Here is a 27048-nt window from a genome sequence, read left to right on the forward strand (position 1 = left end):
AATACATGAGCAGCAGAGCACATTTAAAAGCTCATGGAAGTGGATAGAATTATGGAGTGGTCAATGATCTACATAAATAATTTTTAACAAATTTTTTCCCACCTCATAATAACAAAGATTCATAAGGTGCATTACAAAATTCACACAGCTATCAGAAGCTGGTAAACCAGCACAGGGACTGTTTAGGAAATAGTGGGAAAATTAAAATGCAAAATTCATGCAATTCATAGAAGGATTGGGGTGGGGTTTTTTTCAAATGTTCATGAATTCAACAAGTTTTCCTGCACAATCTGAAAATTCTGTGTATTCAATTAATAAAAATTAGTCTCCCTTATTTGGATTTCATTAATATGTTCAGGTTTTTTTCCTGATTAGAAGGTGGAAAGTGGACAGTGACTTCTTGTGACTTAAATTAACAAACCTATGTCCACTATGAGTAGGAAATAGCAAACACATGACGTTACAAAGAATGACTACCCTTTCAAATATGTCAGTAGATAATTATACCTTATGAGTATATTTGAAAACTATCAAATTGCTACATGAATGTTTTACATTAAAAAAGGGCTAAAGTTTATCATAATAATTTACACAATCATCAACTCCCAATACCATTGTAGAACCTGATACTAACTAAAAACAACTTGTATTTCCTGTGGACTCTTGGAATTAGAACTGGGAAAATATTAAAACATATATTTTTCCATAGAAAAGTCTTCTCAGGAACAAAGTTTTTCAAAAGCTCTAGGAAAATTTGGTAAATACTGTTAAAAAAGGGAGAAGGGAGATTTTTTAAAACACCATTTTTTTCATGCCAACATTTTTAACATTAATTTCGTAGTGTGACCGCAAAAAACGGTTTATTTCTATATTTCGAGGGGGGAAATTGATCCAACTGTTTGTTTTCAAAATAATGTTTTTGTTTAAAAATTAACCTACCCAGAAAAAATGAAAAAAAATTTAGAAGAAATGAAATAAAGCACTTATTTTTCATAAGTTGCACTAAAAAAAAATAATCATATGTTCATAGCATCTAACAGTGTAAGAATGACAAGGCAAATTCAATTAGAATTTAATTAGAAATTTTGTTATTAAATGTACGAGTAAAACTATGCATATATTAACTTGCTTTTTACCCATAAATACCTTTGAGATTTAGGGCACTACATATCAGTCTGGTATAAAGTACAGAATAAAAACACCATTATTTTTTTAGGTGAGAATGTGTATAGAAAAAATGACAGATTTATTTTGGCAAACAATTTGATAGAAGGTTGGAATACAATCCTATTAACAATAGTATGGTATCTGTGTTAATATACAAGAGATATCTATCATAGGATAAAGGCTTTAGCCAATAGGGTGACATCATCTGTACATACATGGACTAAGAAATTAAGAAATTAATGTATACAGATTATTTGAAGTATAAAATAGCATATTTAAGGAATAGTTATTTGGAACTGATCTTGAATGTCAGGTAATCAATTTTTTTTCTGCTAAGCTATGAAGCTTGTGAGAGCACAAGTTAGCAGTTAATGAGTGGTTTTCTAGTTGGAGCACTTGTTCCAAGTTCTAGTGATAACCAGAGCTATCAAATCATAACCTGTTTTGGTTTCCATTTGCAGATGTACACAACACCATTATTAATTCTTGTATTTATAAAGCAGAATCAATTTAAGGAACAGATATCTAACTAGTCCTTTCTCTACATGATAGTCATTGGTTGCAATACATCGGCTTTTTTCAGGCATTTAATTTTGAACAATTTTTATAAATTCAGTTTCAGACCAGTACTTCCCCACCAAATGCTTCCATTTACCACCAAAGAAAAGCAGCAGCATGCTACTAGACCCATTAATAGCCACTACTTGTTTAAGTAATTCTTTACAACATATAAAGATATATATATAAAGATATATAAACATAAACTATGCTTCAATAAGAGTACAATAAGAGATGTAGTGCATAATGCTACTGTATTGCCAGGTTTCACTAAAGCCATAGAAAAGTGTGACTTGAACATCCAGCTATTTCTTTGTCCATTTACACAATATATTCAGTGAAAGTACTAGCACAAGAAACATTACACTGAGGTACTGCCTCCTGATATTCATTATGTTTTGGAGTTAAAACTAAGGCCCTTTAAGATTCTGAAAAAATCTCACACTAAAGAATAGTGTTCTAGGACTAAAAAAGATAGCACTGGAAATCAAAACAGATGTTCTTGCAAGGCTGCAAAGCCAGTGTTGTAGATTTAAGTGATCCGGATAAGTTGCAAGCTGAAACTTTCAGAGATTTGCCAGCAAAACTTAGCAGTAAAAATCTGGTTAATATTAAAAGCAGAAATGCTTTTTCAACATAATCCTAAATGGATTTATTGTATCTCATTTTCTTAAGAAGCTTCAGTGAAGAAGTGGAATGAGAAAAACTAGCATGCTTTTACCACTAAGAAAAACAATGTGGAAAGAAACCCCCAAACCTGTAGATCTAAATCAAGTCCTAGAAAGCTCCTATTTATAATTGATTATAATTAGCAATAGAGTAATGAAACCAAATAACAATATGGAATCCAAACTGACTTAACTTTGTAAACTCAGACCCATCTGCTGGTCAAAGCTGAAACAAAGATCTCACATTCGCTTTTAAGGAAGTTTGAGTCCAGCTGTGCACCAGGAGTTAGAGCTGAGGACTTTCTTCTTCTGAGATATCACAAAACAGTCTGTGCAAAACAGAAATTAGATTTTGCTTACAGCATAGATAATATATATCTAGCAGTTTATCCTTTAAAAAACTTGGTCAAGAAAATTCTTGATTGATTCTTCACTGATCTGTTCTAGTGTTTGCAGCTGTACAAAGAAAGAAGAGGAGAATAAAGGACAAGTAGTTTCTTTGTATGATATAATAAGCAAGATTATTGGCTGAAGAAGTCTCTTATCAATGCAAAATTCATGGACAAAAAAATGTCACAGAAATTATGTTATTGGCACATTGATAAACGACATGTCTACTTAACTGGGATCACTGCCAAGGGACAGATCCAGTTTCATGCAGGGTTTCAGTCCCCCTTAACAGCACCAGCAGACAAAGTGGCAAGCAGTTTATTTTGTGGTGTTCACAGATCTCTCCGTATGTGGAATGGTAGGATAAATGTCCTTTAGTCATGCCATTATTTATCACTCTGGCATGAGTCTTACCAAATCAAAGTCATCTTAATATAGACTTCATACATGTTTCAATTAATTTAAAATTCTTAAGCACTTACCTGGACGCTGCTTAAAATAATTTCAATAAGCTCAACATACTGGAAATTAATGTCATAATCAAGATATTTGTTAAATACGGATAGGTACATTTCAGATGCAAATACACTAATATCAGAAACTTCCATTGCTGCCACAATGCTTTTACCCCATGTTAAAAATAACTCAGACACAGTGGTGTTTTAGGTGGGCTTCCCGCTAACACCCTGAACCCAAGACCATGTTCTAACACTGGGCAGCTTCAATGACTCAGAGGAAACCTTACAAAACATGGCTCTCGGCCTAGGTAATCTTCTATTTAGGAAGATTATTGATCCAGCTCCTCTCTAAACTATGCCATTTCCCATCTGGAACAGCTTAGAGAAGGAAGAATGCATATTTAAGACCGGTTGTCTTTAAAAGAAATTTATGATGATGGTGGAAAACAGGAAGAGACTGTGTTAGTCGTCAAAATCTCTTTAAAGCTACCTTTTCATACTGAATTATCAAAAACTAACCATTTCAACAGAACTTGCTGAATCAAATTCTCCTTTCAGTATGAGCTGTTTTGCTGTTTGTTATTAACTCTTTTATTTTATCTCCTCTTTCCTTCTTTGTTTTTTCTTTTCCTTTGGCCACTTAATAAACAGACCTTTACACAACAAATGGATTCCCAATCTTCACCTCCCAGGTGAATACTGTAACCACTAGGCTGTAAAATTTCTCTCTCTCAAGCTACTCTACGCACAGCAGTGCAGTTTTAATAGGAAGGGAGAAAAGTGATTCCAGCTCAGCCCCTCAGCAGGCAGCATTGTAGGAGATACTGATTTGAAGTCTTTCAGGCAGCTGGAGCTGGCTCAGACTTCTCAGTAACGCCAGCAAAATTGAATTTTGCCTTCTGAACACTACCATAAGAGTGAGACACTCTTCCCATGGGTAAGGAAAGTGCAGGGAGGAGGAGTGGTACCCTGACTGAATAAAGCAGTGAGGAGCTCACAGATCCTCTCCTGTCTGCACTGATGCGAGACATCGCAGCACTGACTGGGTATGGATCCCATCCAGAAGCAGAGGCTTCCCCATACACGCTTACCCTTTCTGTACAGCAGCAACTGCAGCCAACCCAGTTACAGTCATGTTGCTGCTCTAGACAACTCCTTGCTTTGCCTGTTTCTGGAGATAGCCCTGTTAGCAGTGAAGGGCTTTCAATCCGATCTTCTGATGACTTGAGCATGTCCAGAAACTCCTTTTCTAACACTGAACTTCTCCAGGCAAATTGCCAACAAAGGTATTAGTTGTCCCTGTATTTTCAGGTGAGTCCCATCCCAGCAGTCACTAATCGAGTACCATCTCCAAACACTTCCTGGAGTCAGATTTTTAAAGGATTCAGAATTAGATAGAAAATCTACTTTTTTGCTTCTAGATGGTCTAAACTGCTCTGATTGATCAAGCCTGGGACAATTCTGGTTGACTAAAAAAGCCAAGATGTCTGGGAGCCAACATTCAGCAGACGAGATGTGATTTACAATCTCAGATTTAGATCCACAGGCTTAAATTCATTCTGTTTCTTTAGATGCGTAAGTCCATTCATGTATGGGCAGCATGAAGTTTTATGGAAACCTCATCAGTTGCAGTACTCACATTAAACAGCAGACCTATACTTTCAGGTATAGGTCTAATATGTGCACTTTATACAGCACTAACAGCATGTCACAAAATGCTCACAAAATAAAGTGCATTCCTGTACAAGCTTTCTCAGATAAATCTTTTTGACCACACAGCCCGCTCACCAAATATGCATGCGCAACAAAGCATGATTTAGGTTAACATAATGGCAAAATGGAGGGCCAACAGCTGAAGTCATACAACCTTCAAAAACATAACATAATATAAAATATCCTAACAGACATGAAGATTAAATGCGCTGTGTGAAAGCTGAAAAAAAAAATCCCAAATCCTGCTCTTGCCTGCTCCCTGCTTACATAATACTGACACTTTGCAAAACTATTTCCAAAAGTCAAATTTTAAGAAAAGGTTGATGCATTTTGTACATACTATTACACCCAAAAGACTCATCCTGTAGTGAAAGATACAGGAATACCAAGACTTCTAAACAAGCTATAAGGTGAGTAGATTTGATGCTTAGCTTGCTTTTAGTACCAGTCAGGGATTTGCTACTTTTGCAAAAACTTATTTATTATTTTTATTTTTTAAACACTGTAATTTTATTATTCATTATTTTATTATTTGGAAAAATATTATTTCTAATGATGGAAAAATAAAAAAACAGGGTACAAAGATACAAAGGTAACAGTTAATTATCCCCATTTCCCTATATTTTTGTTACATCAGATGCATCTAATAAGAACTACAGAACTATTCAGACCTATTAAGAGCTAAAATACAAAATTTTCTTAGATAAAAAACATTTCTTACAATATGTCTAGATTTTTAAGCTATATTAATTATGTCAAATATATTCAAAATATACTGACATCTAGTATGGAAAAGTAAGGTTTACTAAAAAAAAAAAACAAACCACACTAATTTCTGAGAAGACCTTGAAATAATTGTCAGCTAGGACAGGACTCGATAACCTTCAGATTTCAGGAGAGAATATCCCTGTAATTAAAATGGAACAGAGCTTAGGGAGTCAAGAAATTGCAGGAGAACAAAGACATCAGGCTAAAAGCAGTAAATCAAGTGCTGACTCCAGGGAGGAAGGAGTAGATCAAGTGGGGCTAGAAAATGGGACTAAAATTCATAAAAGTTAGGCAGAGATGTGCAAAGTGGAAAGCACAGCAGCACAGCAGGAGAAGTGAGAGAAGCATCCAGCAGAAAAGGTAACCTTTGAATTCCTTGGTTCTACGAGACTGTCTGGAGAATCAGGAACAGCAAGTACTGCTTTATTAATCTTTTTTAAAAATCCATGTTCCAAATATATTAGGGTTTTTGGAAATTCTAGGAAAACAATTTTTATGTTATAAACTGAACATTCATGGATACTCACTGAAGATATGTTTCCAAAAAGCCTACATGGCTCAACTCTAAAGGCACATGAGACATTCTACTTTCATGCAGAGGGGACTATATCCCCAGCATTTACAAAAGCATTTTACAGTAGGCCAGTTCTGGATTTAAGTTGTTACATTCTACCATTTGCTATCCTTCCTGGCTTATTTTCCTTGTGAAGAAAGATGACTCAGAAGGGTCTCAACTACATATGTTTATGAGAGGACTTTGGTCAGAATAAAGAGAGTTTTGATGTTTACATAAGGTAAGAAAAGCAAATTGTGGTTGAATATGGCAGACATATTGTGGGAAAAGGTCCAGTTCCAACTCATGGAATTTGACATACATGCATTTTTTAGGTTAAAACTCTGCTGTAAGATGTAGATCATATGAGTTACACTTGAACTGAGATGAAAACTCAGTGAATCTCTGACAAGTGTCTGCTCTCCAGCACTATGTCCAGGGGTGTCTACAATCAACTCATATCTCCATTTTGAATGACAGTGTTTCCTAAGCACTGAGATAATCTTGCAAATGCATTACCCTTCTCTAAGCTAACACACACCTTAACCTGTGATGGGACTTGGAGATGGTTGAAGACACATGTAACTGTCTTGGTTTCATCATGCACATATGGACCTTTCCTCAAGATACTTGGACAATGATGAATTCAGCCTATTCCAGTGCTCAGTCATAGACATGGTAAAATACCTTTCTTTTCCAGTAACAGCCTACCAGACAACTCAGCCAAAAGCAAAGGGACCAAAGTGCTAGACACTCCCGCAGCCTGCAGGAGTTGAAATCCATAGCTCTCACTTCTCCGGAAAGGACCCTTTACCTCTGGGGTATTGATACGGCCTAGGACTGGTCCACCTTTCATCTTACCTGAGGATGTGAGGGCACTGTCAGAAAATAAAAGATGAGCTGAATAACTTCATATGCAACTTCAGCTTATGCAGCTTCAGCTCAGGCACCCAAATTACAGTAGCAGTAATGCTCCATGTGCCCTCGTCCCATGTAGACCAAGATCCAGCTTTAAGCATTCTTTACCTTTTGAGTTCTTATCTCCTCATTGCCTAGATAGATAGGGAGTTTAGATAACTAGTTTACATGTTTAAACTATTCTTGTTAGTACCTTAGGTCTGTGTTTATTTAGGTGCTCTGTGTCTAACATGGGTTGTCTAATCTTGACCACAATTACAGCCTGCTAGGGTCCAAGCCCACTGCAACAGGAGAATACTGGCTAGCATCACAGGCATTGTAAAAAAAAGATAGAATATCAAATATGAATTTGAAAAATTATAAAACACATCTGATGGTTGTGAAAGGGACGATTAAAATTGTTCAGTGATTACAGTAGTTGCTAGTTCATTCCCAGCATAGGTTATTACTTCATCCTCAATGTATCCTTTTCATAAATAATCAAAAAAACCTTACCACATACTTGGAACAATACTGCTATCCAGAATGGTAGCAACCTCTTTCTTAGTAAGAGAAGACAAATGTCAACGTCTTTCAAGACTACCACAGACCTCAGCTCTCTTCAGGTCTTTTTGCTAAGGTAAGTGCAAAAGAAGAACAAATCATTGCATTAGTAAAGAAAATGTTGATAAAATTCCTTTAAGGAGTTACATCCTTCGACATCATCTGCAGTTAGCCATTTGATTCAATCCAGTTCCTCATAATGCACCCTCAAATGGTAAGCATGGTAGAAGAGTGTTTCAGTGACAGCTGCAATAGTCATTGTTCGCTCTTGGCAAGATTCTGTTCATTACCCAATGTCACGATTTAGCTAGAGAAGTTACTGTTAAATAAAGTTACTAAGACCTTTATGAATCTAATAACAGTGAAGCTGAATTATATATGTAATTAATCATTAAAATCAATTAAATATGTTCTCTCCAAAGAGCAAGAGTTCTACCCCTCATATCTGCTTTCTGGTATATTTTACATATGAATGTAGAAATCAGTGAAAGTACACCTCATTGGAATCAGGACTAGTACTTTTACTCCCAGTAAAATTTGAGAGAATTATGTAGGATGGCCAGGTTCATGACACACTGTCATATGCTGTCACAATCTTATGAGATCGAGGATATAGTCTGATGTAAGAATATGTTTCTCTGCATCATGCATTTATCAAATCAATATGTATCAATTTATCTTTTGCTCATAGAGCAAAATAATAAATTAAGCAAGGAAACCAAGTTTCAGCTGGCAAGTGAAATGGTTGGAAGACTGGCACCAGGCTATACACAGTCGCAATCTGAATCTCCCTCACTCCTCAAACGTGAAACTTTCTTATAAAATTGTTCTACGGCTATGGAAATGTATCCTCATTCTACCCTCTCCTAGCCCATTAAGGTGACTGATAGACTTTAGATTACAGTGACTTGAAAAAAATTACTTTTTTAGTATTAAAAAAAAAGAAGACATTCGGAGAAAAGAAAAGAACAAAAACCTACCTTTTCAGTAAAAACAGAAGGCAACAGAAGCTTTGGAAAAAGTGCTTGCCAATAGAAGGATTTCATGCTCTTGTTAATTAAAGGAACAAAGAAAAAACAGTGCAGTAGGCTGTATCCTACATAACAGCTTCTACTAATAAAAAGTAATAGACAATTTCCTGCATTCAATTCTTTTGAATACTATTATACAAGGTAATAGAGTTTTGGAAATGGAAGTCCTAGCAGCCTGTCAGAAAGAGCTTTCTTCCACTTTTTTTATTAAATGACTAAGTGCAGCAGTCTGTGTCCTATCTCTCCCTCTTGCATCTATTGGATTGTATTATTTTACATTTTGATTGAAATGATGTCACCAGCAGATAAAAGCCTGGCCCAGGCATTGTAATTGAATCAGCCTGAGTTGTTTATTCTAGTGATCTACAGCGATGCTTTCCTTGTCCTAACACAGAATACATAAAAGATCCCCTCTTGTTTAACATGCTACTGATTAGATCTATTTTTTTAGAAGAAGGAGGAATCAAATTGGGGGGTCGAGAGAGTAGGAACTGGAGTTTGGGGGGAAATTGGAAAAAAACAGATGAGAAGAGGCACCATCTGCAAAACTTTCCATGTGTGACTGAAAGTTTAAATAAATAAATTTCACATGGCATCAGTACCAGATGCAAACAGATTTGATTGACAACATTTAAATAACAGTTAATGGGAACATCTACAATTTTTGGATGGCTTTTCATGCTTAGGTCCTAAATCTGACATTAATTCAAATTTTTATTTAAAAACAATGCTTATCTTGGAAGAAGAAATACTCTGAATTACTGGGGGGTTTACTGCTATAAAAATATTTTTTGTATTGGGTAACTAAATTATTAAGATATTCTATTTTCAGTTAAAACATTTTACATTTAAAAAAGAGTTATAACAACCTTTCATTTGGCAAGTTGTGACAAAATTTACTTTCTTTGGTAATTATTTTAAGAGAAAGTCTATCTTTTATGGTAAGTACTGTTTCTTTATTTTTTGTAGTCGCCTCCCCCACACCTTCCTGCCCCCCTGCCTCAAAGCCTCAGTCAAATAAGGGAAAAAATTGCACTATTTTTTGTATGTGATATGTGCACCTTAACATAAAACTTCTCCAACGGCATTTTTCATGGTGGTGGTGGTTTTCTGTTTGTGGTTTGGTTTACTTCTGGATCTTTCCTTAAAATAAAGTATAATCATATGATGTTTAGTAGTAGTGCCAAGATGAAAATAAACCAAGCCCATCAGGCAATTTCCTGAACTGTTTTTCACTTTAAACTTATGTTTTTAATTGTTTACCTCAAATCTGAATCTAGGAGCTTATTTAGTTTGTTATCTGGGATTTCTGTATGAGGAGAAAAAAAAGATATAATTTGAGAAAGCATTTAAGGCATAAATTAATTTTTTGAACACAAATAATTTACTAACAACTACGGTTAATAAAATACTGTAACGGAAATGGCTACTAAAGATAGCAGTAAAAAATTTAATTTGGGGAATTTTTTTAATCCTTTTTTTTTAAATATAGGTAAGATTATTTTCCACAAGTGAAAACTTAAGTCAGCAAAAAGTATAATAAAAATGCATCTATCAATTTCCCTATATAGCTTAATTTTACTGTTATTTCTAGAGTATTTGCTACAATCTATAAATAAAGAATACATTTTCCGTACCATTTACAGTCTATTTAGCACTCATTAACACATGAATTACAAAATTCACTTCATAATGATTGCTGGTACCTAAAAAACAGACCTTAGAGACCTTAATATTTTGGAAGTCATTTATTGTCCTGAAGGTATCATTATTTAAAAGCATTTGTAAAACGTACTTATTAAGATTTCTAGTCAGCAATGAACTCAGAGCTGGGAAGGTACAAGATGCATTATCTACATTAATAAATGTGCTTGTTTGGAATGTATTGTTAAGAATGCATTTTGACCGAAGTTACTCCTTCAATTTGCATTTATTAGATCCAGTTGGGCAATACTCTTTACAGTTATCTTAGTTTTCAACACTGCTATTCACTTTGAAAGTACTCATTTCATAAAAACTAAACTGAAATAAAGAACAAATTAATTCAGATCTGTGATTAATAATTATAAAACAAACTCATTGCTCTATTTATATACAAATGTGTACCACAGTCAGCCTTGTAACATAGAGAAAAACTGTTCTGTGACCACATAGAAAGATCCAGACTCACCAAAGCACCAATCCATATTCAGTCCCCAGAGCTGGTTAAATATAATTTGCATCACAGAGGCTACACATTTGGTCTCTGGGGAAAAAAAAAAAGTAGGTAATGTTGATTTAGCCGCCCTTCAATACTCTCCAGCAGCTGCCTCAGGGAATAGCACTCAGAGGAACATCCCAATATGCCATGCTTTTTCTCACCATCACATTACTTTCTTGTTAAAGCATAAATGGTTGGTACAGGCAAATTGATTTCAACAAAGGAAAACCATTGTGAACATGAACTCCAGCATCCAATCCCCCTAAACAGGAACAGAGATTTATTCATAATTCAAAAATGCAGAATTAATTTTCTAATAGCAATTTTTTCTTATTATTGGAGTTTCCACTGTGAATGCCTCTTATGTTTGGATGTCTGGCAAACATCCTAACACCATCAATGGGATTTCCTATTTTAATGGAACTTGGATCAGACACTGCGGGCAGAAAGGTGTAAAGAAAAAGAAAAGCCTATATTTTCATTTATACTTTACAGTAATTTCCTTTTATTATTTGTAGTCAGTCTTTCATGGGAGTCTTTCCCTGTGAGATTTGCAGCCACAAGCATATTTGACATACCAGCCTGGGACTTGTGCAAGCTTATCAAAATCAAACTAAACTTTCCAACCTATTAGAGGTTGCAAAAAAAAATGAAAGTTGACAAAACTTAATGCCAACAAGTGAAAAGAGTGACCAGGAAACAAACAGTCAAACACTAGTGCATGTGTCAAAAATGCAGCAAAACATAAGAAAAATGCTGCATGGTGGTTTACTTGATTTAAATAACGACATATTAAAAAACCACTCAGATCCCAGGACTAATGATGTGAGATGAAGAATGATGAAGAAAAGGAACGATGGACCCTACATCCTGCCTTCCTCCAGTGCTCCAAGCACGTGAAAGTCATCTGTATAATCAAAACCAAGATCACATAAGAGAGTAATTTGTTGGGGTTTATGGGTGAGAATGACAAAACTGAGGTTCAAAACAACAAGGCTTTCTCATTAAGTAGTGTGCTTTTAAATCCTGAAAAAAAAATATTTTTTTTCCTTCTTTAACTCATTCAGAAACCTGAAATGAGTGCTCAGCTTGTATTGGTAGAAACTACCACATACTAATATTTCAGGTCTGTCTTTAATCACAGAACCAGGCTTGAATACGAAAATAAAAAGAGCAGCAAGATGCTGAAATTTCACATATATCCTGTCTCTAACCAAGGTATAGAATACAGGAAGAAACAGGATTTTGATGATAAGAAATGGCAGTTTCCTTGATCAATTTTCTTGTTTTGGATATAAATAATATCTCATAACTTAAATCCAACTTCTTCTACAACTCGAGCAAGAGACCAGATTTTCAAAAATGCTGTGCCCCAGCAGACTCCTCTGAAGTATTTAGAAAGCTAATTGAGGAATCCAATAGACTATCATGCTTTTGAAAATTCTGATCCAGACAATGTAAATAACTGCCAAGATAGTCAAGTACATATAGTTCCTCCTGCTTTTTCTCAGAACTGATACTTCAGCTGTGTTTTGTCTTTTCTTTTAAAAAATAATTAGTCATAGCAGCTATGTAGCTCCTTCATAACATTAAAACAAAACCAAAAACTGTGCTACATTCTTGCCATTAAGGAACAGTAAGAAAATCAGTAAAAATATAGTTGTTAGTGTCAGACTTTAAGGAGTCATTTTACACTAAAACAAATGCAGATATGAATAATTCTTTGGCTATATATATGCATATATACAAATAAATGCACATACACATTAGAAAACACAGGGTGCAATTTCCTTCTATAATATTTATGAAAATATCTAAAGACTGATTAATTGCATTGTACAAAATGTGATTCTTTCAGAAAATATATTGCAGATAAGAGAAAATGTATCTCTGTAGCATATTTTTCTTCCAAAGTGTGAATATTAAAAAAAAAGTTTACATGTCATCCTGTTCCATCTTTGCATGTACTTGCTCTTTATCTCTAAAGCAGCATACGTTCCATATGAGAGAGGGGGTTGCCATGGTATCTGCACTTTAAAAAATTGAATAGCAGATCTAAAAGAAGCATAAAATCGATTTAACAAGTTGTCATGTAAGTTACCCTGGCCCATAAGGATGAAGTCTATGCACCTTTTTCTATATAAAAATGTTTCTTTTTGAAAGAACACTAATTGTAATTTTTTTAGTCACTGAGCTAAATACACTGTTTGTCATTAGGTTAGTCTCATCAACTTATGAATCATTTGGGTGTGCATGTGGATTTTCAAGAAATTTTTTCTCTTTTCGCTTAAAAAAACAACAAAATACAGAACTAGTAAAGAAATAAGTCTAAGCAGTGATCCTAATGCAGAAGATAAAATGCTAGTGTATAATCTGAGACAAAAATAAACCTTACTTAAAAATGAATTTATTAACTCCTTTCTCATTCTAGAGAAAAGATACTACAATAAACACCTTGCAAAAGGACATATTTCTTTTTATTTTTTAACTACTCTGAAGAGAAGGCTTCATAACTCTTAATGTGGAACTTCTTATAGTTGCAGGCACAAAATAGTCATTCACATTTCTAGTGCCCAGTTTGTAGGGGAGGACAGAGAGTTCTTCCAACTGTAGTAATGTAGTTCCACCAGCTAATTAGAGAAAGTGTGTTTTTCCTCTGTTTTTTGGTCATTTGTTTGTTTGGTTTTGGGCGGGGTGTTTTTGTTTATTTGTTTGATTCATTTTGTTTTTTAAAAGAGAGAGAAACATGAATGGAAGAGGAGAGGGGGAAGATGACAGTTTGTTCCAAAACCATATCCTCCCAACTTTCCTGAAGGATAGGTTACCATCAACTCATTGAGGAAACCCCACACAGAATTATTACCTCTGCTGAAACACCCTCCTTGGAGGAGTACAGCCTTTGGAAAAAGGTCAATGTTACCTAGCAACTACTAAAAGCCAGTGCCTTTTAATAAATTAACCCCTTCACATGAGCTTCAGTAAGATCTCACATCACAAAAGGACTTCCTATTTTCTCCACAGAACACACTAGACATATTATTTTCATTTTCAATGGGTTCAGCTGGCAAAAGCTGCCTGGTGAAATCATGGCTGGACCAGAAATTCTTTTAAGGATTGGATTTGTTCACCGGAATATATAATCCTAACGATGCTCAAATAGAATTATGCTGATCTCTTGTAAACTCATACAAAAATCAAAGGCTGCTTCACAGAGAGTTTCCAGAATTTTTTATGCCAAGTTGCCACCTCCATGGTTTGGCTGCAGCTAGGTCCCAGAATGGGAGAATCATAAAACACAGCCACAGTGGATGTGCAAGGCAAAGTCCACAGAGCAGCCACAGACACTGCTCCCACTGCAAGGCAAGTATGAAGTACTGATTTGCTCTCTGCTTTGAATGTAAATTCCATATGGAAATAGGAGATGAACATGAGTGGATTTAAACAAGCGAAGCTCTTTGGCTCAAGGATCCCAAATAGCTGACATTGTGTGGATTATGGTGCTCAAGGCAAATGCCAGAGCTGTCAAGTAGGGGAAACATGAGTCAGTGTTAGGGAATGCAGGCAGAGACTGTGCTAAGAGTAACTAAGAAGGGGACAACCTCTCTACCTGATTATTTTCCCACATCCTAGGACTCATTCATGGCCAATCGTTTTTCTAGGTTTGCTCTCTATCAATGAAGTGCCTCTAGGTTAACAAACTAGCTCCCAATTTTATACGCGGTTCACCTACCTACTGGCATATGCAACCTGAGGAACAAGGATTCTTCCAGACACATCCCTCTATGCCATGACACACCAGGAGAAGCATCAGAAAGCTTCACAGAACAACCATTATTGAAGGCTCTATCAAAAACTACAGATGTACATCTTTTTAGACACAGTCACTACTTGTACACTTCCCCTTTTATTTTCAGAGAGACTGAGAGAGAAACATTTTGCTGAAGTTGGGTGAGAAGCTGTTACCTTTTTTGCTTCTCACCACTTGCTGTGTAGCAAGGATTTACTTAGTCTTGTTAGACAAATTCTTGTTTTCAATACTTTATGTGGAAAATGAGGAAAGTATAATTAACATTCACCCATCTAGAAGACTGTCCTACATGTGCAACACCTGAAGTATTCTACTGCATTTAAATCCAGTGTTTTAATCCAAGAGTTCCCAGTCTTGTTCTGCCTGAAGTCTGTAACCTTATTTATGGTACAAAAATACAATCTTGCCCAGTTATGCTCTAGCCAGAAGTAAAACTCACTTGGATTTTAACCCTAGTTCTGCCTCAGTGAGAAAAATGTCTAGCTGGCTAAATAAAGAGTTAAGATCTTTTCATGACATGAGTTCAGAACAACAGGTTTATTTCCACATCTCCCAGTGTTTTGCAAAAGTATGCACGTAAGATTAAAAACTACTTTTCAGACAGAAAAGCCAATTGTATCAATTTTGCACATTCCATTTCATGCTTAATACCCTTTCCCAGGGACACCAAGCTAAACTTTATGGAACAAATTTATAGAATTAAACCTCTCTCTTTCTTAAAGGAAACATAAAAATGTTACCCAAAACTGTGACTTCAAGAATACATCTAAACCCAACCCTCCCCCACCTACATGGCAAAGTCATGATAAAATTTGTAAAAGATGGCAACCCTGACTGACATGACATGAAAGGAATGCACTGTTCTAAAGAAAGTAGTGCCTTTCACTTAAAAAGCATTTCTTATTTTATTTTCCATATTACTCTGAATTTCTTTGCATTTTTTTATTACTTTGGACTCAACTGTCTATAGTAACACCCTCATCTTCCTATCCGCTCAGAAAAATTCATTTTGCATCTAGTAAGGCATTAGGTATTTCCAATTACTCCATTCAATGCATGTTAGACACAATAGGTTTGTCAGCAAAGGATCATCCGTTTGGCTTGTGCATTATGTCCTTCTTCAAGTTCCTTAGCTTTCACTGTTTCTTAATATCCTAATTAATTTTAGGTCATCTGCATTCCTCATCTCAATCCTGCTTCTTCTACAGGAATAAGATGTATGGACTACCAGTAGAACCACCTTAACTAATGTCAGGATTTTCTTCTTAAGAGGTTTGATAAATTGTCTAAATATATATGCGCTTTGAGTTACAGGACTCATTAAAAAATAATCCTTTTTTAAGGCTGAGAACCGTAATTAGATCAGGATTCGTGTCTGTCAAGTTGTCTTTTTTATATCAATAGATTAGGAATTTAATACAAAATAGACCCCAGGCCTTCTCCAGAGCCACTTTAGGTTGGATCCACAAAGGAGGTAAGGGTAGAATTTATTTCAACTAATCTTTGAGGCCTACAAAGTAGTTACCAACATCTGAACTATACATTTGTTATTTTTTATGGCCAATGGATGAAAAGGCACTTCTGGGATACAGATCACCTTTCAGAAGGTAGATGCATCAGCTGGGTAAGAGAAGGGCAGCCCTGATGTGCTCATGGGCTGTGAAGGGGTTCTAGATTACTCCACCAAGTCTGGAAGGACAAATCTGAAGTGAGGTGGAATAAGCCCCATCCCTACCTGCAGGTCATTCTCTGGACATTATCCATAACTGCTTTTGTCTTGAGACAACAGTGATGTCTACCGTCTAAGCCTAACAGGAATCAAATATGAGGTTATCTTTTACAGATTTCATATACTAATTGAGTTCTGCTTTGGTAAGCCTTTGGACATACCAGATCAAGCGTTCCTGAAAGTCATCAACTGAAGTACCGCACAGGCCCTAATCCTGCTACTCATTCTAAAAAAAATATAAAAATATTTCCAAAAGATAAGATTCAGTTAGGTTTTCTATAATGTCTGTCTTAGAGAAATAGAGCGTGTATACACAAAAATATTTATATACACATACATACACACACACACACACAAACACATATATATATGCCCATATATATTTGAAATAAGCCAGTAAAGGAACATTATCAGCACAGGATCAAAAGTTAGAAATAGCAGAATTAAGCTTGCAAATCTAAGTGACGTTGGGAGTGCTTAAGTACTATTTGGATAAATGTCTTCCATTGAAATCCTAGCACAAAAGGATTTGATGACATTTTCATTAACTTGAATTTTTTGAAGTAATATTTCCTTAAATATCTTAGTTGCAATTTGCAATACACTTTGTTATTTTGTCCTGCCTACCTACTTCCCTATAGTTTTGATTTTGCACTGCTCTTTTTTTCTTACTCTCCCATCTCAATGTTGTGACATCTCTCTTATTCTGTGTCCTTCTCCTGGCAGGCCAGACAAACAGAAATAACAAGCAAATTCTGAGAGCAGAAAAGAATAATTAAAAATATGTATCACAAGTGATTCCTTTAAACCAGTTCTTGTGAAAATGCTGATTATGCATAATAAGATCTTTGTGTAGAGGTATAACATCTCATGAATGTCTCCTACACTGGAAAGGAACAAAAGATTACTGAGCTGCTAAAATACCATTGTGAACCTGCTGTTTTGTTCTGAGAGCTTACATCCTAATTATAGCATTTTTCTTTTTTCTTTATTTAAGAGTCTTTTTTTATCGCAGTGCAGACTGGACATAAACATTCCTTTGGATCCTGTGTGTAAATAATGAAAACATAAAAACTATGGATTTTTCCCCTATCAAGGAGGTTAATAGTTTAATTGTATACGGTTATTCTTACATTAAAAGCTGCATACCTGGCAAGCTTTATCGGGTAACAGGGACTTTTAAATGTGCCAATGTTTCTACAGAAGTAACGCGGGTCAATTGCAAAAGGGATAACCATAATGATTAAATCATTAAAATTTTGTCTATGCTTCACAGAGCATAGAGAAAATTAACTTCCCACCAACCTCATTTTTCTGCTGAACATGAAATAATGATTTTCTGCCAGTATAATTACAAAGCTAACATCTGATAGAGTCAGCATCCAGGGGGGATTATCACATGCATGAGTATTAGACCTCATTACCAGCTTGACTGCAAAATTATTACATCTTGTAATTGGATGGTGAGATTTATATACAGATTGGCTGGGTTCTCTGTAAGATTGTAATTACAAGCTTCGTTGGTTCGCTACTTATCACACGGTGCAGGAGGAGGCAAAAACAAGCAGAGGAAAGACCATTTCATTAAGCCATAACCCTATCAAGGGAGGAGCACTGTAACATCCCTGTATTTATTAGGCCAAACAGAGCTGTTTGCAGAAGGGGAGGCCATTTATTACCGCCTGACAAATGGGATTTCATTTATTTAACCTCGGTGATCTATTTCAGTAAAATGTACAAACGAGCCATCCATTTTATGATTCCGGAGTCAACGCCTCAATTATCTAAAGGCTAACTGACTGTTAAAGCACCCATCTGCTAGGATGAATTCATTGATTTAATTTGCTTCATGTTACTGAATGATTCTTAGCAGACAGGGAGGGGATGGAAGGGGAAGGGAAGAAGGGAAGGAAGGAAGGGGGCGGCTGTGGTTTAGGAGAATGCATCGGAGTGATTCAGCACACCAGTCTGTCTGTGTGTCTGCGCGCGCACAGCCCTTTTTTTTTTTATTCTTTCAGCACAATAGAAGAAGGAGATCAATAGCAGCTTAAATTTTATGAGACAAGGAGTTAAGTCGTTCAGCTCAAGCCAAAACACCTTTGTTCTACCATAACAAGTAATCTCTGTGGCGGAATTAATATTGACAAGCTGGCTTCTTTGTAGCTAATTTTGTGGGTGCCTGAGCCAATCGGAAGCCTCACAGTAATAGAGTTGTTATTAGAGTTCATTATAAAAGCTGTGGATCAATGGCTACACTGGGAGGGAGAGGACATGGTGCAGCAGAATGCATATGTATGCTCAAGGAAATGAAATCCTTTTAATGTCCTTGTAATAATTTATTCTATAGTTCTCTTTGACTAAAAAAAAAAAAAAAGTCTTTCAAAAACAAAATTAAAAATCTTCCCTTGTGAGGCTTCTAATTTTACTGTAAGACTGAAACTGATAGGAAGAAAAGCAGCATTTCAGGGGTAGGGAAATTCAGGGAGACTTTGTTACCCAGTTCTGAGTTTTATTACAAGTAGATTTTGTTTGGAAAATACCTCCACCCCTATTTTATCCGAAGCACACAGGCTGGTTTGTTGAAAGCTTACACCGCTGTGAACAGAGCATTGACGTCTTTTAAGGCACTCCTTTTCTCCTTCCTCCCTAAACCATCTGTCTCATTAAATCTGATTTTTAGGTTTTTTCTTTTATGTGGTGTCATTTTGTAAAAAACACCATTACATTCAAGGAGAAGAAGTCACAAATAGCATGCTAAAGCTTTTCTCTCATGTTTCTGGGAAGGAATGACCTGTATGCTGTGAGTTAGCACTTTCAGCAAGCTGACAAGGAGTTCAATGAACACAGCTCTTTGTAAAAGGTTGCCTCTTTCAGCTGTAAAAGGGCCCTCCTTGATGTAAGCGTTCCCAGAGTAATAATCCATTTCTCTTGTGGCAGGCTCCAACTCATACTATAATCTTTCCCACAAGCTCCAAATCAGTACAAGAAAGCTGTTTACTGGACAATTTTCCCTGCATCTCAATGTCAAATGATACTGCATTAAAATGTGAGAATATTACACTCTAAGAAAGGCAGGAGGATCAAAGGGAGCCCTCACGGTGAGTGAGTTGAAACAAATTAGCATCTTTTGGTCATGGTTTCCTAGATATAATAATGGTATTTCAGGGCCATAAGTTGTTTGCTTTGCTTCCTCCCCTTTATTTCACTATAAAAAAATAGCCATTTATTTTTTCCATCTCCCTATGCTTGTTTCTGCCAAAAAAATTGAATCACTTTCAACTGATGCAATTAAACAGGGTAAGTCCCTTGTGTAGACACTGTTGTTTCAATTCCAGCAGATATCATTAAGTCAATATAAGAGACTCTTCCACAAAAATAAGACCATCAAGTATGAGCACTGTTCAGTCTGTTAGATTTTTTCTCAATTACCCCATTTTTCACCAAGATTGACAAAAAACAATCATTTCAATTTTCTCATTTCTTTTTTTCTTTTTTTTTCTCCAGGCATCTATCTTAAAACTTAGAATCCTGCTATTTGGTGCAGTAACAGAAAATATTCTGTGAGAGAAAACCTGTGAATTAAAGAAACCTTGACATCATATTTTCCATCCACTTTTTCTTCCACTCACTCCTTCCAGCTGGAAGAAAGTAGAGACTTAATATCTGGAACCAGTGACAGAATGCACTGAAAATGAGGGAAAAGGTCAAAATACAGGCCATGTAGGAAGCTAAAAATTTTATGGACAAAAATGTTGTGTAAATTAGAAAGTTTTGAATTCGACAACTAATATCTTTTCTTATAATGGAAACCCCAGGCACCAGTACAAGCTGGGGGTTGACCTGCTGGAATGCAGATCTGCACAGAAGAACCTGGAGATCAAGCTGTCCATGAGCCAGCAGTTTGACCTTGGGGCAAAGAAGGTCAACAGTATCTTGGAATGCATTAGGAAGAGAGCATTGCCAGCAGGTTGAGGGAGATGATCCTGCCCCTCTACTCAGGCCTGGTGAGGCTGCATCTGGAATGCTGTGTCCAGTTCTGGTGGGTGACAAAGAAGATTGAGGGACTGGAGCACCTCTATTACGATGAAAGGCTGAGGGAGCTGGCCCTGTTCAGCCTCCGGAAGAGATGACTGAGAGGGGACCTCACCAATGTCTACAAGTACCTGAAAGGACTGTGCCAAGAAGATGGACCCAGGCTCTTCTCAGTGGTGCCAAACAAGATGACAAGAGGTAATAGGCAGAAACTGATGCACAGGAAGTTCCACCTGAATATAAGGAGGAACTTCTTTACTGTGTGGGTGACCGCACCCTGGAACAGGTCGTCCAGAGACGTTGTGGAGTCTCCCTCACTGGGGATATTCAAGAACCACCTGGACACAATCCTGTGCCATGTGCTCTAGGATGACCCTGCTCGAGCAGGGAGGTTGGACCAGATGACCTCCTGTGGTCCCTTCCAATCTGACCCATTCCGTGATTCTTCGCTTCTGTGATAATAACCTTAAATTTCAAAATTTGAACTGAATATACCTTGATTGGAATTTTGCTTTGAAAAAGACTAAAAGGGAAGTGTGACATACCCCCTTTTTCCCCAGTTCAAATAAATAATTTTTCCAGCCACCCTCTGTTCGCTTTCTCTTTTCTTCATGACAGCTTATTTTTAATAGTGGAAGAACGTCAACAGAAACTTAACTGTGATTGTTATGGCTTGTCATGCTGTTCTCTGACATTCACGTTCCTCCCAGTATCCTTCTGAGGGATGAGCCTCAGCCTTGATGATTTCACTGTTTTTCGGCGTTCGTTATTTGTCCACTATGGAAAGCCTGTAAGGAAAGAGAAAAAGATAATTGGTCAATGTGTCTCACAGATCAAAAGGAGTTTCCCTATTACTTGCGAAATTAGCAAGATCCTGCAACAATAATGAGAACGAATAGAAAAAGACTTTTCAGCCACATAAATGAAAAGTAAAGTCTGATCACAATGATACTGACACAACAATTAAGAGCAATCTGGATCTGGCTCCAAAATTAAATTATTACCATCCTTACTGAAAATGGAGATAAAATACTATCCTTAGAGGTAAGGGCAAGACAGCTACTGGAATTCAAAGCAGAAATTCCCCTAGCAAATTATTACTTATTCAATAAATATATATTCTTGCAGACCATCCTTTTTCCAGCATACTGCTGTAAGTGCTCTGTGGTTAGGCCAGCCTTGAACTACACAGAGCTGACATATAGGAAGCCCAGTACAGCAATTGCAAAATTGGTATTATGATTTCTCCCATGCATCTGTCCTCATTAATTAGTTTGTCAGGCCTCCGACCAGACCTTTTTAGTGTTGGCCTGAAGTTCCTTAGGACAAGAAACTTTTTCTTCCAACATTTTTTGGGACACTCCATGTCAGTGTAATACAAGCATAAAAATAATAATAAATTATCTTTAGTTTTCCATCCGCTTTCTATCAGATTTCATTTCTCTGAACCACTATTAGTCACTCTTTTTTATATTATTATTATTTTCCTTCTTTACACCATTTAAAGTCTGGAAATTATTCTGTTATTTTTTCTGATCGATGGAGCACCACGAATCCCTGATCACTGACTTTGAAAGTTACTTCTATATATCATATCACTGCAGTCCATTATAATTTCTAGCAACATATCCAGGGCTGAAATCACTCCAGCACCAAGATCATTCTCTAATTCTCCTTGATTTCAATGGTGAGAGAGTTCCATGATGCAGATCTGATGCTCTATCACAGCACTTGATTTTACTGATATCACTCCAATAATTTCACTGGGACTCTCTAGATTTACACTACACTAGAAGCAATGAACAATCAATAAACTGGTTATTTGTAGAAGACACTCTTCCTTTGCCACATCTCCTTAGCGGAGATGAAATAGATTGGGCACTTTTATTTTCTAAGCTCTCGTGTCACTAGCAGAAAGGTAGCAACATTTAAGCTGCTCCTCTGACCAACTGACTATCCTGTAATGCTATTAATACTACAGCAGCAACTTTAGAACAACATACTTTTCAGTCCTCGAATGCAACTGGAATTTCTTTCTTTGGAGTTTTTGCCTGCTTTCTGAAAATATTTTGAACTGTAGGGGAAGCTATTCATTAGAACACACATTTTTCAGCCTTATTGCTCACAATTAACACACTCAATAAACCACTGAATATAGCTGTCTGTTATATATGCAGCTAGAGTAAAAGGCATATACTTTTCAAGTTTTTAAGCTACTTGTCCTTCTACCTTATACCTCAAAAGAGACCTGTGGCAGGAACGTATTGCAGTATAAATACATGTCTTGGAGCGTGCTATTCTTTAGTAAACGTGTGTTGTAACGAGATAACACTGTACCTCTAGTAGTTTACCTGAAGGTCTACATTATCTCATTATGAAGTCTGTTCAGTCAAGTCTTATTGAGTAATTTAGGGGTTTTTTTAATTTATAAATATTCACTATGACTCGATTGTACAAATGGAACAAATAGATGTTCAGTGCCAGTTGGCTGGTTGGTGTTATTTCAATACAAGTGCCAGCATTTCCACTAACTTTCATGAGAATAGCATATGTGCTGAGATATTTTTGAAAGAACTGTTTTACTCTTTTACAAATTCATACTCAATCTAATCTACATGCACTAAGATATGAAGCATTTCACAAACTGAATATGTCCACAACTCAGAAAAGACATTTGCCAGGAAATGAAGGAATCAAACAATGTAGCCATGGTAACCTGTGATTAAAGATCAGATCCAAAAGCTGACCACAAAACTGCTACCTACCATACACACATTCTCTCTTATCTCATTAGAAATAAATTCTGAAGAAAAGCTGAACTAAAAATCAGTTTTCTTTCTAGTAAATGTGGGTTGAAGGGTTCTTTAAAGCAGAACACAGAATAGCATGAGCTGGGCCAAAGACACCACCAAACCAGGATGTCTGTTAATAGCTCTAAGGAAACTTACTGAAAAGGCATGTTTATTGAATGGGTTTAGGAAGATATCAAACTGTGAAGGCGTGTGGAGTACCAGATTGTCTCTCAACAACTCTATAAAAGCAGACACAGCAAAAAACTGTTACTGTGTGAAATAAAACCATATGACAGCTCAGGTCTTTGAAAGATCACCTGGTTCAACCTTTTGTGGAAAAGATGAGATTTGCTAGTACCCTGCCTCGTTGTGTCTTGAAAACCTTCAGTGATGGGGACTCTCATCCCATCCTTAGGGAAGCTGTTTCAGTGATTGATCTCACTTTGAAAATTTTCTTTCTCGTATCGAGATGAAACCCATCATGGTACAATTTGTACCTGTTGTCCTTTGTTATCTCCGTGTGCCTCCTCGTGAAGAGAAAGCCTCCATCCTCCAAAGCCACCCTTTAAGTACTGGAAGATGATGATGAAGTCCCCTGTGAACCTTTTCTTCTCCAGGTGTTTTCTTCTCTGATGTTTTACAGCCCTTTGACCATTCTCATGGCCTTCTTTTGGTGATGAGATTGAATATTTTTGTTATCACTTACTATGCTTCATAACTAAAAAAACCAGACATAATATTTGGGTAGGACAGAGTGGTAGTTCAAGAGTCACTGTTGTCCCATTTGCTAACTCCACATTTGCCTGGTAATGACTTTGCTAATGGACAGGAAAAGCATCCTAACTAGGACAAGAAAGGAATCAGAAAAGGGATTCATGAACTGGTTGGACATTTGGGCACTACCTTGTCTTGTAATAATGACAGTGACACAATCATCAGTCCTCTGATCTACCCCATGCACGTGTTTTAGGCTTTGCTTTAATTACTCTGGGGGAGGAAAAGACTGAAGATATCATCTGTCAGACTGGCAAAACTTCCTGGTTCCTGAATGAGAAAATACTGCTCTGGATCTATGTATTTTTAAGAATGTGGAGGTTCTTTTCCTACAGTCTAGTAAAACATAAGAAATATTTTATTTCTTAAGGACACATTCCTTCACCTGATTATGAGGACATGATTAACACACTGATTGAAATGTAGCAGTAATATTAATTAATCATTTACTATCACTTAGGTAAAAAATTGGTATTCTTGTTCGTGCATGTAAAAATAGTATTTTAAATAAAGCCTGTAATACTGGTAATGAATGCTCGAGAGTTCTTAGGAGTGACTTCACATGAACAACTCAACTCACAAGATTAATATGAGACTAGAATAAACAAAGGGTTTGCTCATCAGGAGTATTTTCTTTCATTGTCCTTGTTCTATTTTGCCTACTGCAATTTTTCATTAATATAATTTCTCTGCTGACAGTAAATGCCAATAAGACTCATCATGCTAACAATCTCTGAGATCAAGAAAGAGATAAATCCAAACCACTGTTATTTCTTATTTTGAGATAAAGACATTCCTTTAACACATATTTTTTTAAGTCAGATGTTTCTAGAGAGCAAGTTCCTCAAATACATTTTCTAACATTTCTTGTTTGCCTAGTAGCTTTGACAACTGTGATCTCAAAGAAACCATCGGTGTTCAGACACAATCAGAAGCCCTTCAGACTTCTAAACCCCCATGTTTTCCTGAAGATAAACACCATCGCGGAGGGGGCAGGGGAGGTGTAGAGGAGTATAAAATTTGTGACAAATTCTTCCCAAAAAAACGATTTGGAAGACATGCTTAGAATTAGAGTCAGTACTTAGGCAACACCTCTCTCCCCACCAGCTTTCCACAGGCCATAGTAGGGTGTCAAAATTAAGTCCATCTCCTTGTTCAGAGTCTTTGATCTAAGCGATAAAGCAATATTCTTTAGTTTGTTCCTCTGCTTTCTGTGATTTCCTCAGTATCTCATTCAAGGACTGAGCAGCCCTAGGACTTTTTAACTTCCAGAAGACAGAAAAGAAAATAGGACTGCAGTTTGGCCATCTGGCTTCTGCAGTACTGCAGATCATTGGTGGTGACCAAATTGAGCTTTCTATGTCATTGATACCTGTTTTTAGCATAAGAGCACTCTATCTCCTCATGGAAGTATGATTTGTATTCCATTAATAAAATTACCAGTTTCAGTCAAACAAAATGAAATTACAGTATAGAACAGAATCTAGTATTTTGGTTGAATAAACTAATCACAATAATTTTCTATTACTTAATTATAGTAGTTACTGGAGGGAAGGGTAAGGGAACCTCTTGCTTCTTTCTCTCAGATAAACACATAAGTCAGCAGCCTGCAGTGCTGCGCTCCCCTGTAGGCATAACAATGTTGAAATCTATTGTGCACAGCAGAGCAGCTTCAACAAGGGACCAGGGAGCACTCACCTTGAAATATCCTACATACCACCAGTGAAGGTGATTTCCTATTACATGCACTTTACACCTCTTTTCCACTCTTTTACCAATTCCTATGCAGAAGGAATATATATGCCCAGATTTACAGGGTCCTAAGTCCATGGGCTGCAAAGAAAGAAGTTTTTTTCTCCCTCAACCTTGGGAAAAGAACACTTTCCTTCTGCTAAAAATATCCACCAACCACTTCAGTGTTTTGTTTCCTTCTCTCTGTGAATCATTTCTATGGTGGACTAAACATTTCTAAGAAAATAAATAAATAAATAAATAATGAACTTATATCACACAAGTCATTCTCTCCCTTATCCACACCGAACGAGGCCAGCCTTGAGGAGACAGGATCCTTGCTTGTTAAACACAGAACTCCTGGGGTTTGCTTCTAGTGAAAACCATTCTTAATGATTCCCGTCCCCTTCATTTTGTGAGAAAATGATCGCAAAAAAAGAAATAACAAAGCATGACAAATGGGAGGCTAGGAAGGGTGCATAAGTAATATAACTCTGCATTCCTGTGAGGCCAGGACTGAGTCCAGCTGAATATGGAGACTGTCAGGGTGCTGTTTCCCCGTCCTTATAATGGAAAGTGGGCATCAGCTTCAGGGAAAATAGATATCAGACTATGAAGGGGTAAAGGAATATCTGCCTTATCTCCCTACCTTGTTCCTTGACAGGAAGTCTCCCTGTTCCCTCTACACCACGTCCACCCAGCTCCCTTCAGGTCTAGCTCAGCCCATGTCTGAAGAGAAGGCATTTCCCCAGGGACTCTCCACGTGGCTGGTCCTGAGGAGGCCCCAGTTGCTTCCTGTCTGGAAGGAGTGGTCCCATCCTACCCCAGGCACCAAAATATCTCACTACAACTCTGAAAATAACATTTCATATATAACACACGTATGGCATAACTCCTCTTATGCTGCAGGACTTTGCCAAATAAAGTTAGTGGAATTATAGTGATGTAAAGTCTGCATAATTAAGGTAAAAATAAGACTCCTTTCTGCCCTTTACAGCCTGATCATATGAGAAGCTGAACATTTCCCTCCAAGTGCTTTGTGCCCTCTGCTCACATCTATTTGGTTTCAGTGAGAGTTCAGCTAGAAGAGTTAATCTCTCACAACCTACTATTCTGATGCAATATGTTGCTCTCATTCAGGAAATCTGAACTGAGTTTAGAAATTCCCAGGTCCCTCAGACAGTCAATAACTTACTATTTTAGTGCAATGAGCAC

General features: G+C 36.7%; 1 long non-coding RNA gene across 3 annotated transcripts in view; it reads right to left on the minus strand.

Moving 5' to 3' along the window:
* Window positions 1–1093: 1093 nt before the first annotated feature.
* LOC116780131 overlaps window positions 1094–27048 on the minus strand; it is a 72009-nt gene continuing 46054 nt past the window's right edge. The window contains exons 3-6 of one of the 3 annotated variants that reach the window (XR_004354341.1): window positions 21195–21324; window positions 10938–11012; window positions 7387–7807; window positions 1094–2849 (exon numbers count right to left, since the gene is read on the minus strand). This is a non-coding gene — a long non-coding RNA (uncharacterized LOC116780131). Of the gene's footprint in view, window positions 2850–6724; window positions 7808–10937; window positions 11013–21194; window positions 21325–23825; window positions 23867–27048 lie in introns of those variants that run through there. The other 2 variants (XR_004354342.1, XR_004354340.1) reach the window with 2 other exon arrangements.

The sequence above is a fragment of the Chiroxiphia lanceolata genome, chromosome 1, assembly GCF_009829145.1.
Source record: "Chiroxiphia lanceolata isolate bChiLan1 chromosome 1, bChiLan1.pri, whole genome shotgun sequence".
Classification (NCBI taxonomy): Eukaryota; Metazoa; Chordata; class Aves; order Passeriformes; family Pipridae; genus Chiroxiphia; species Chiroxiphia lanceolata.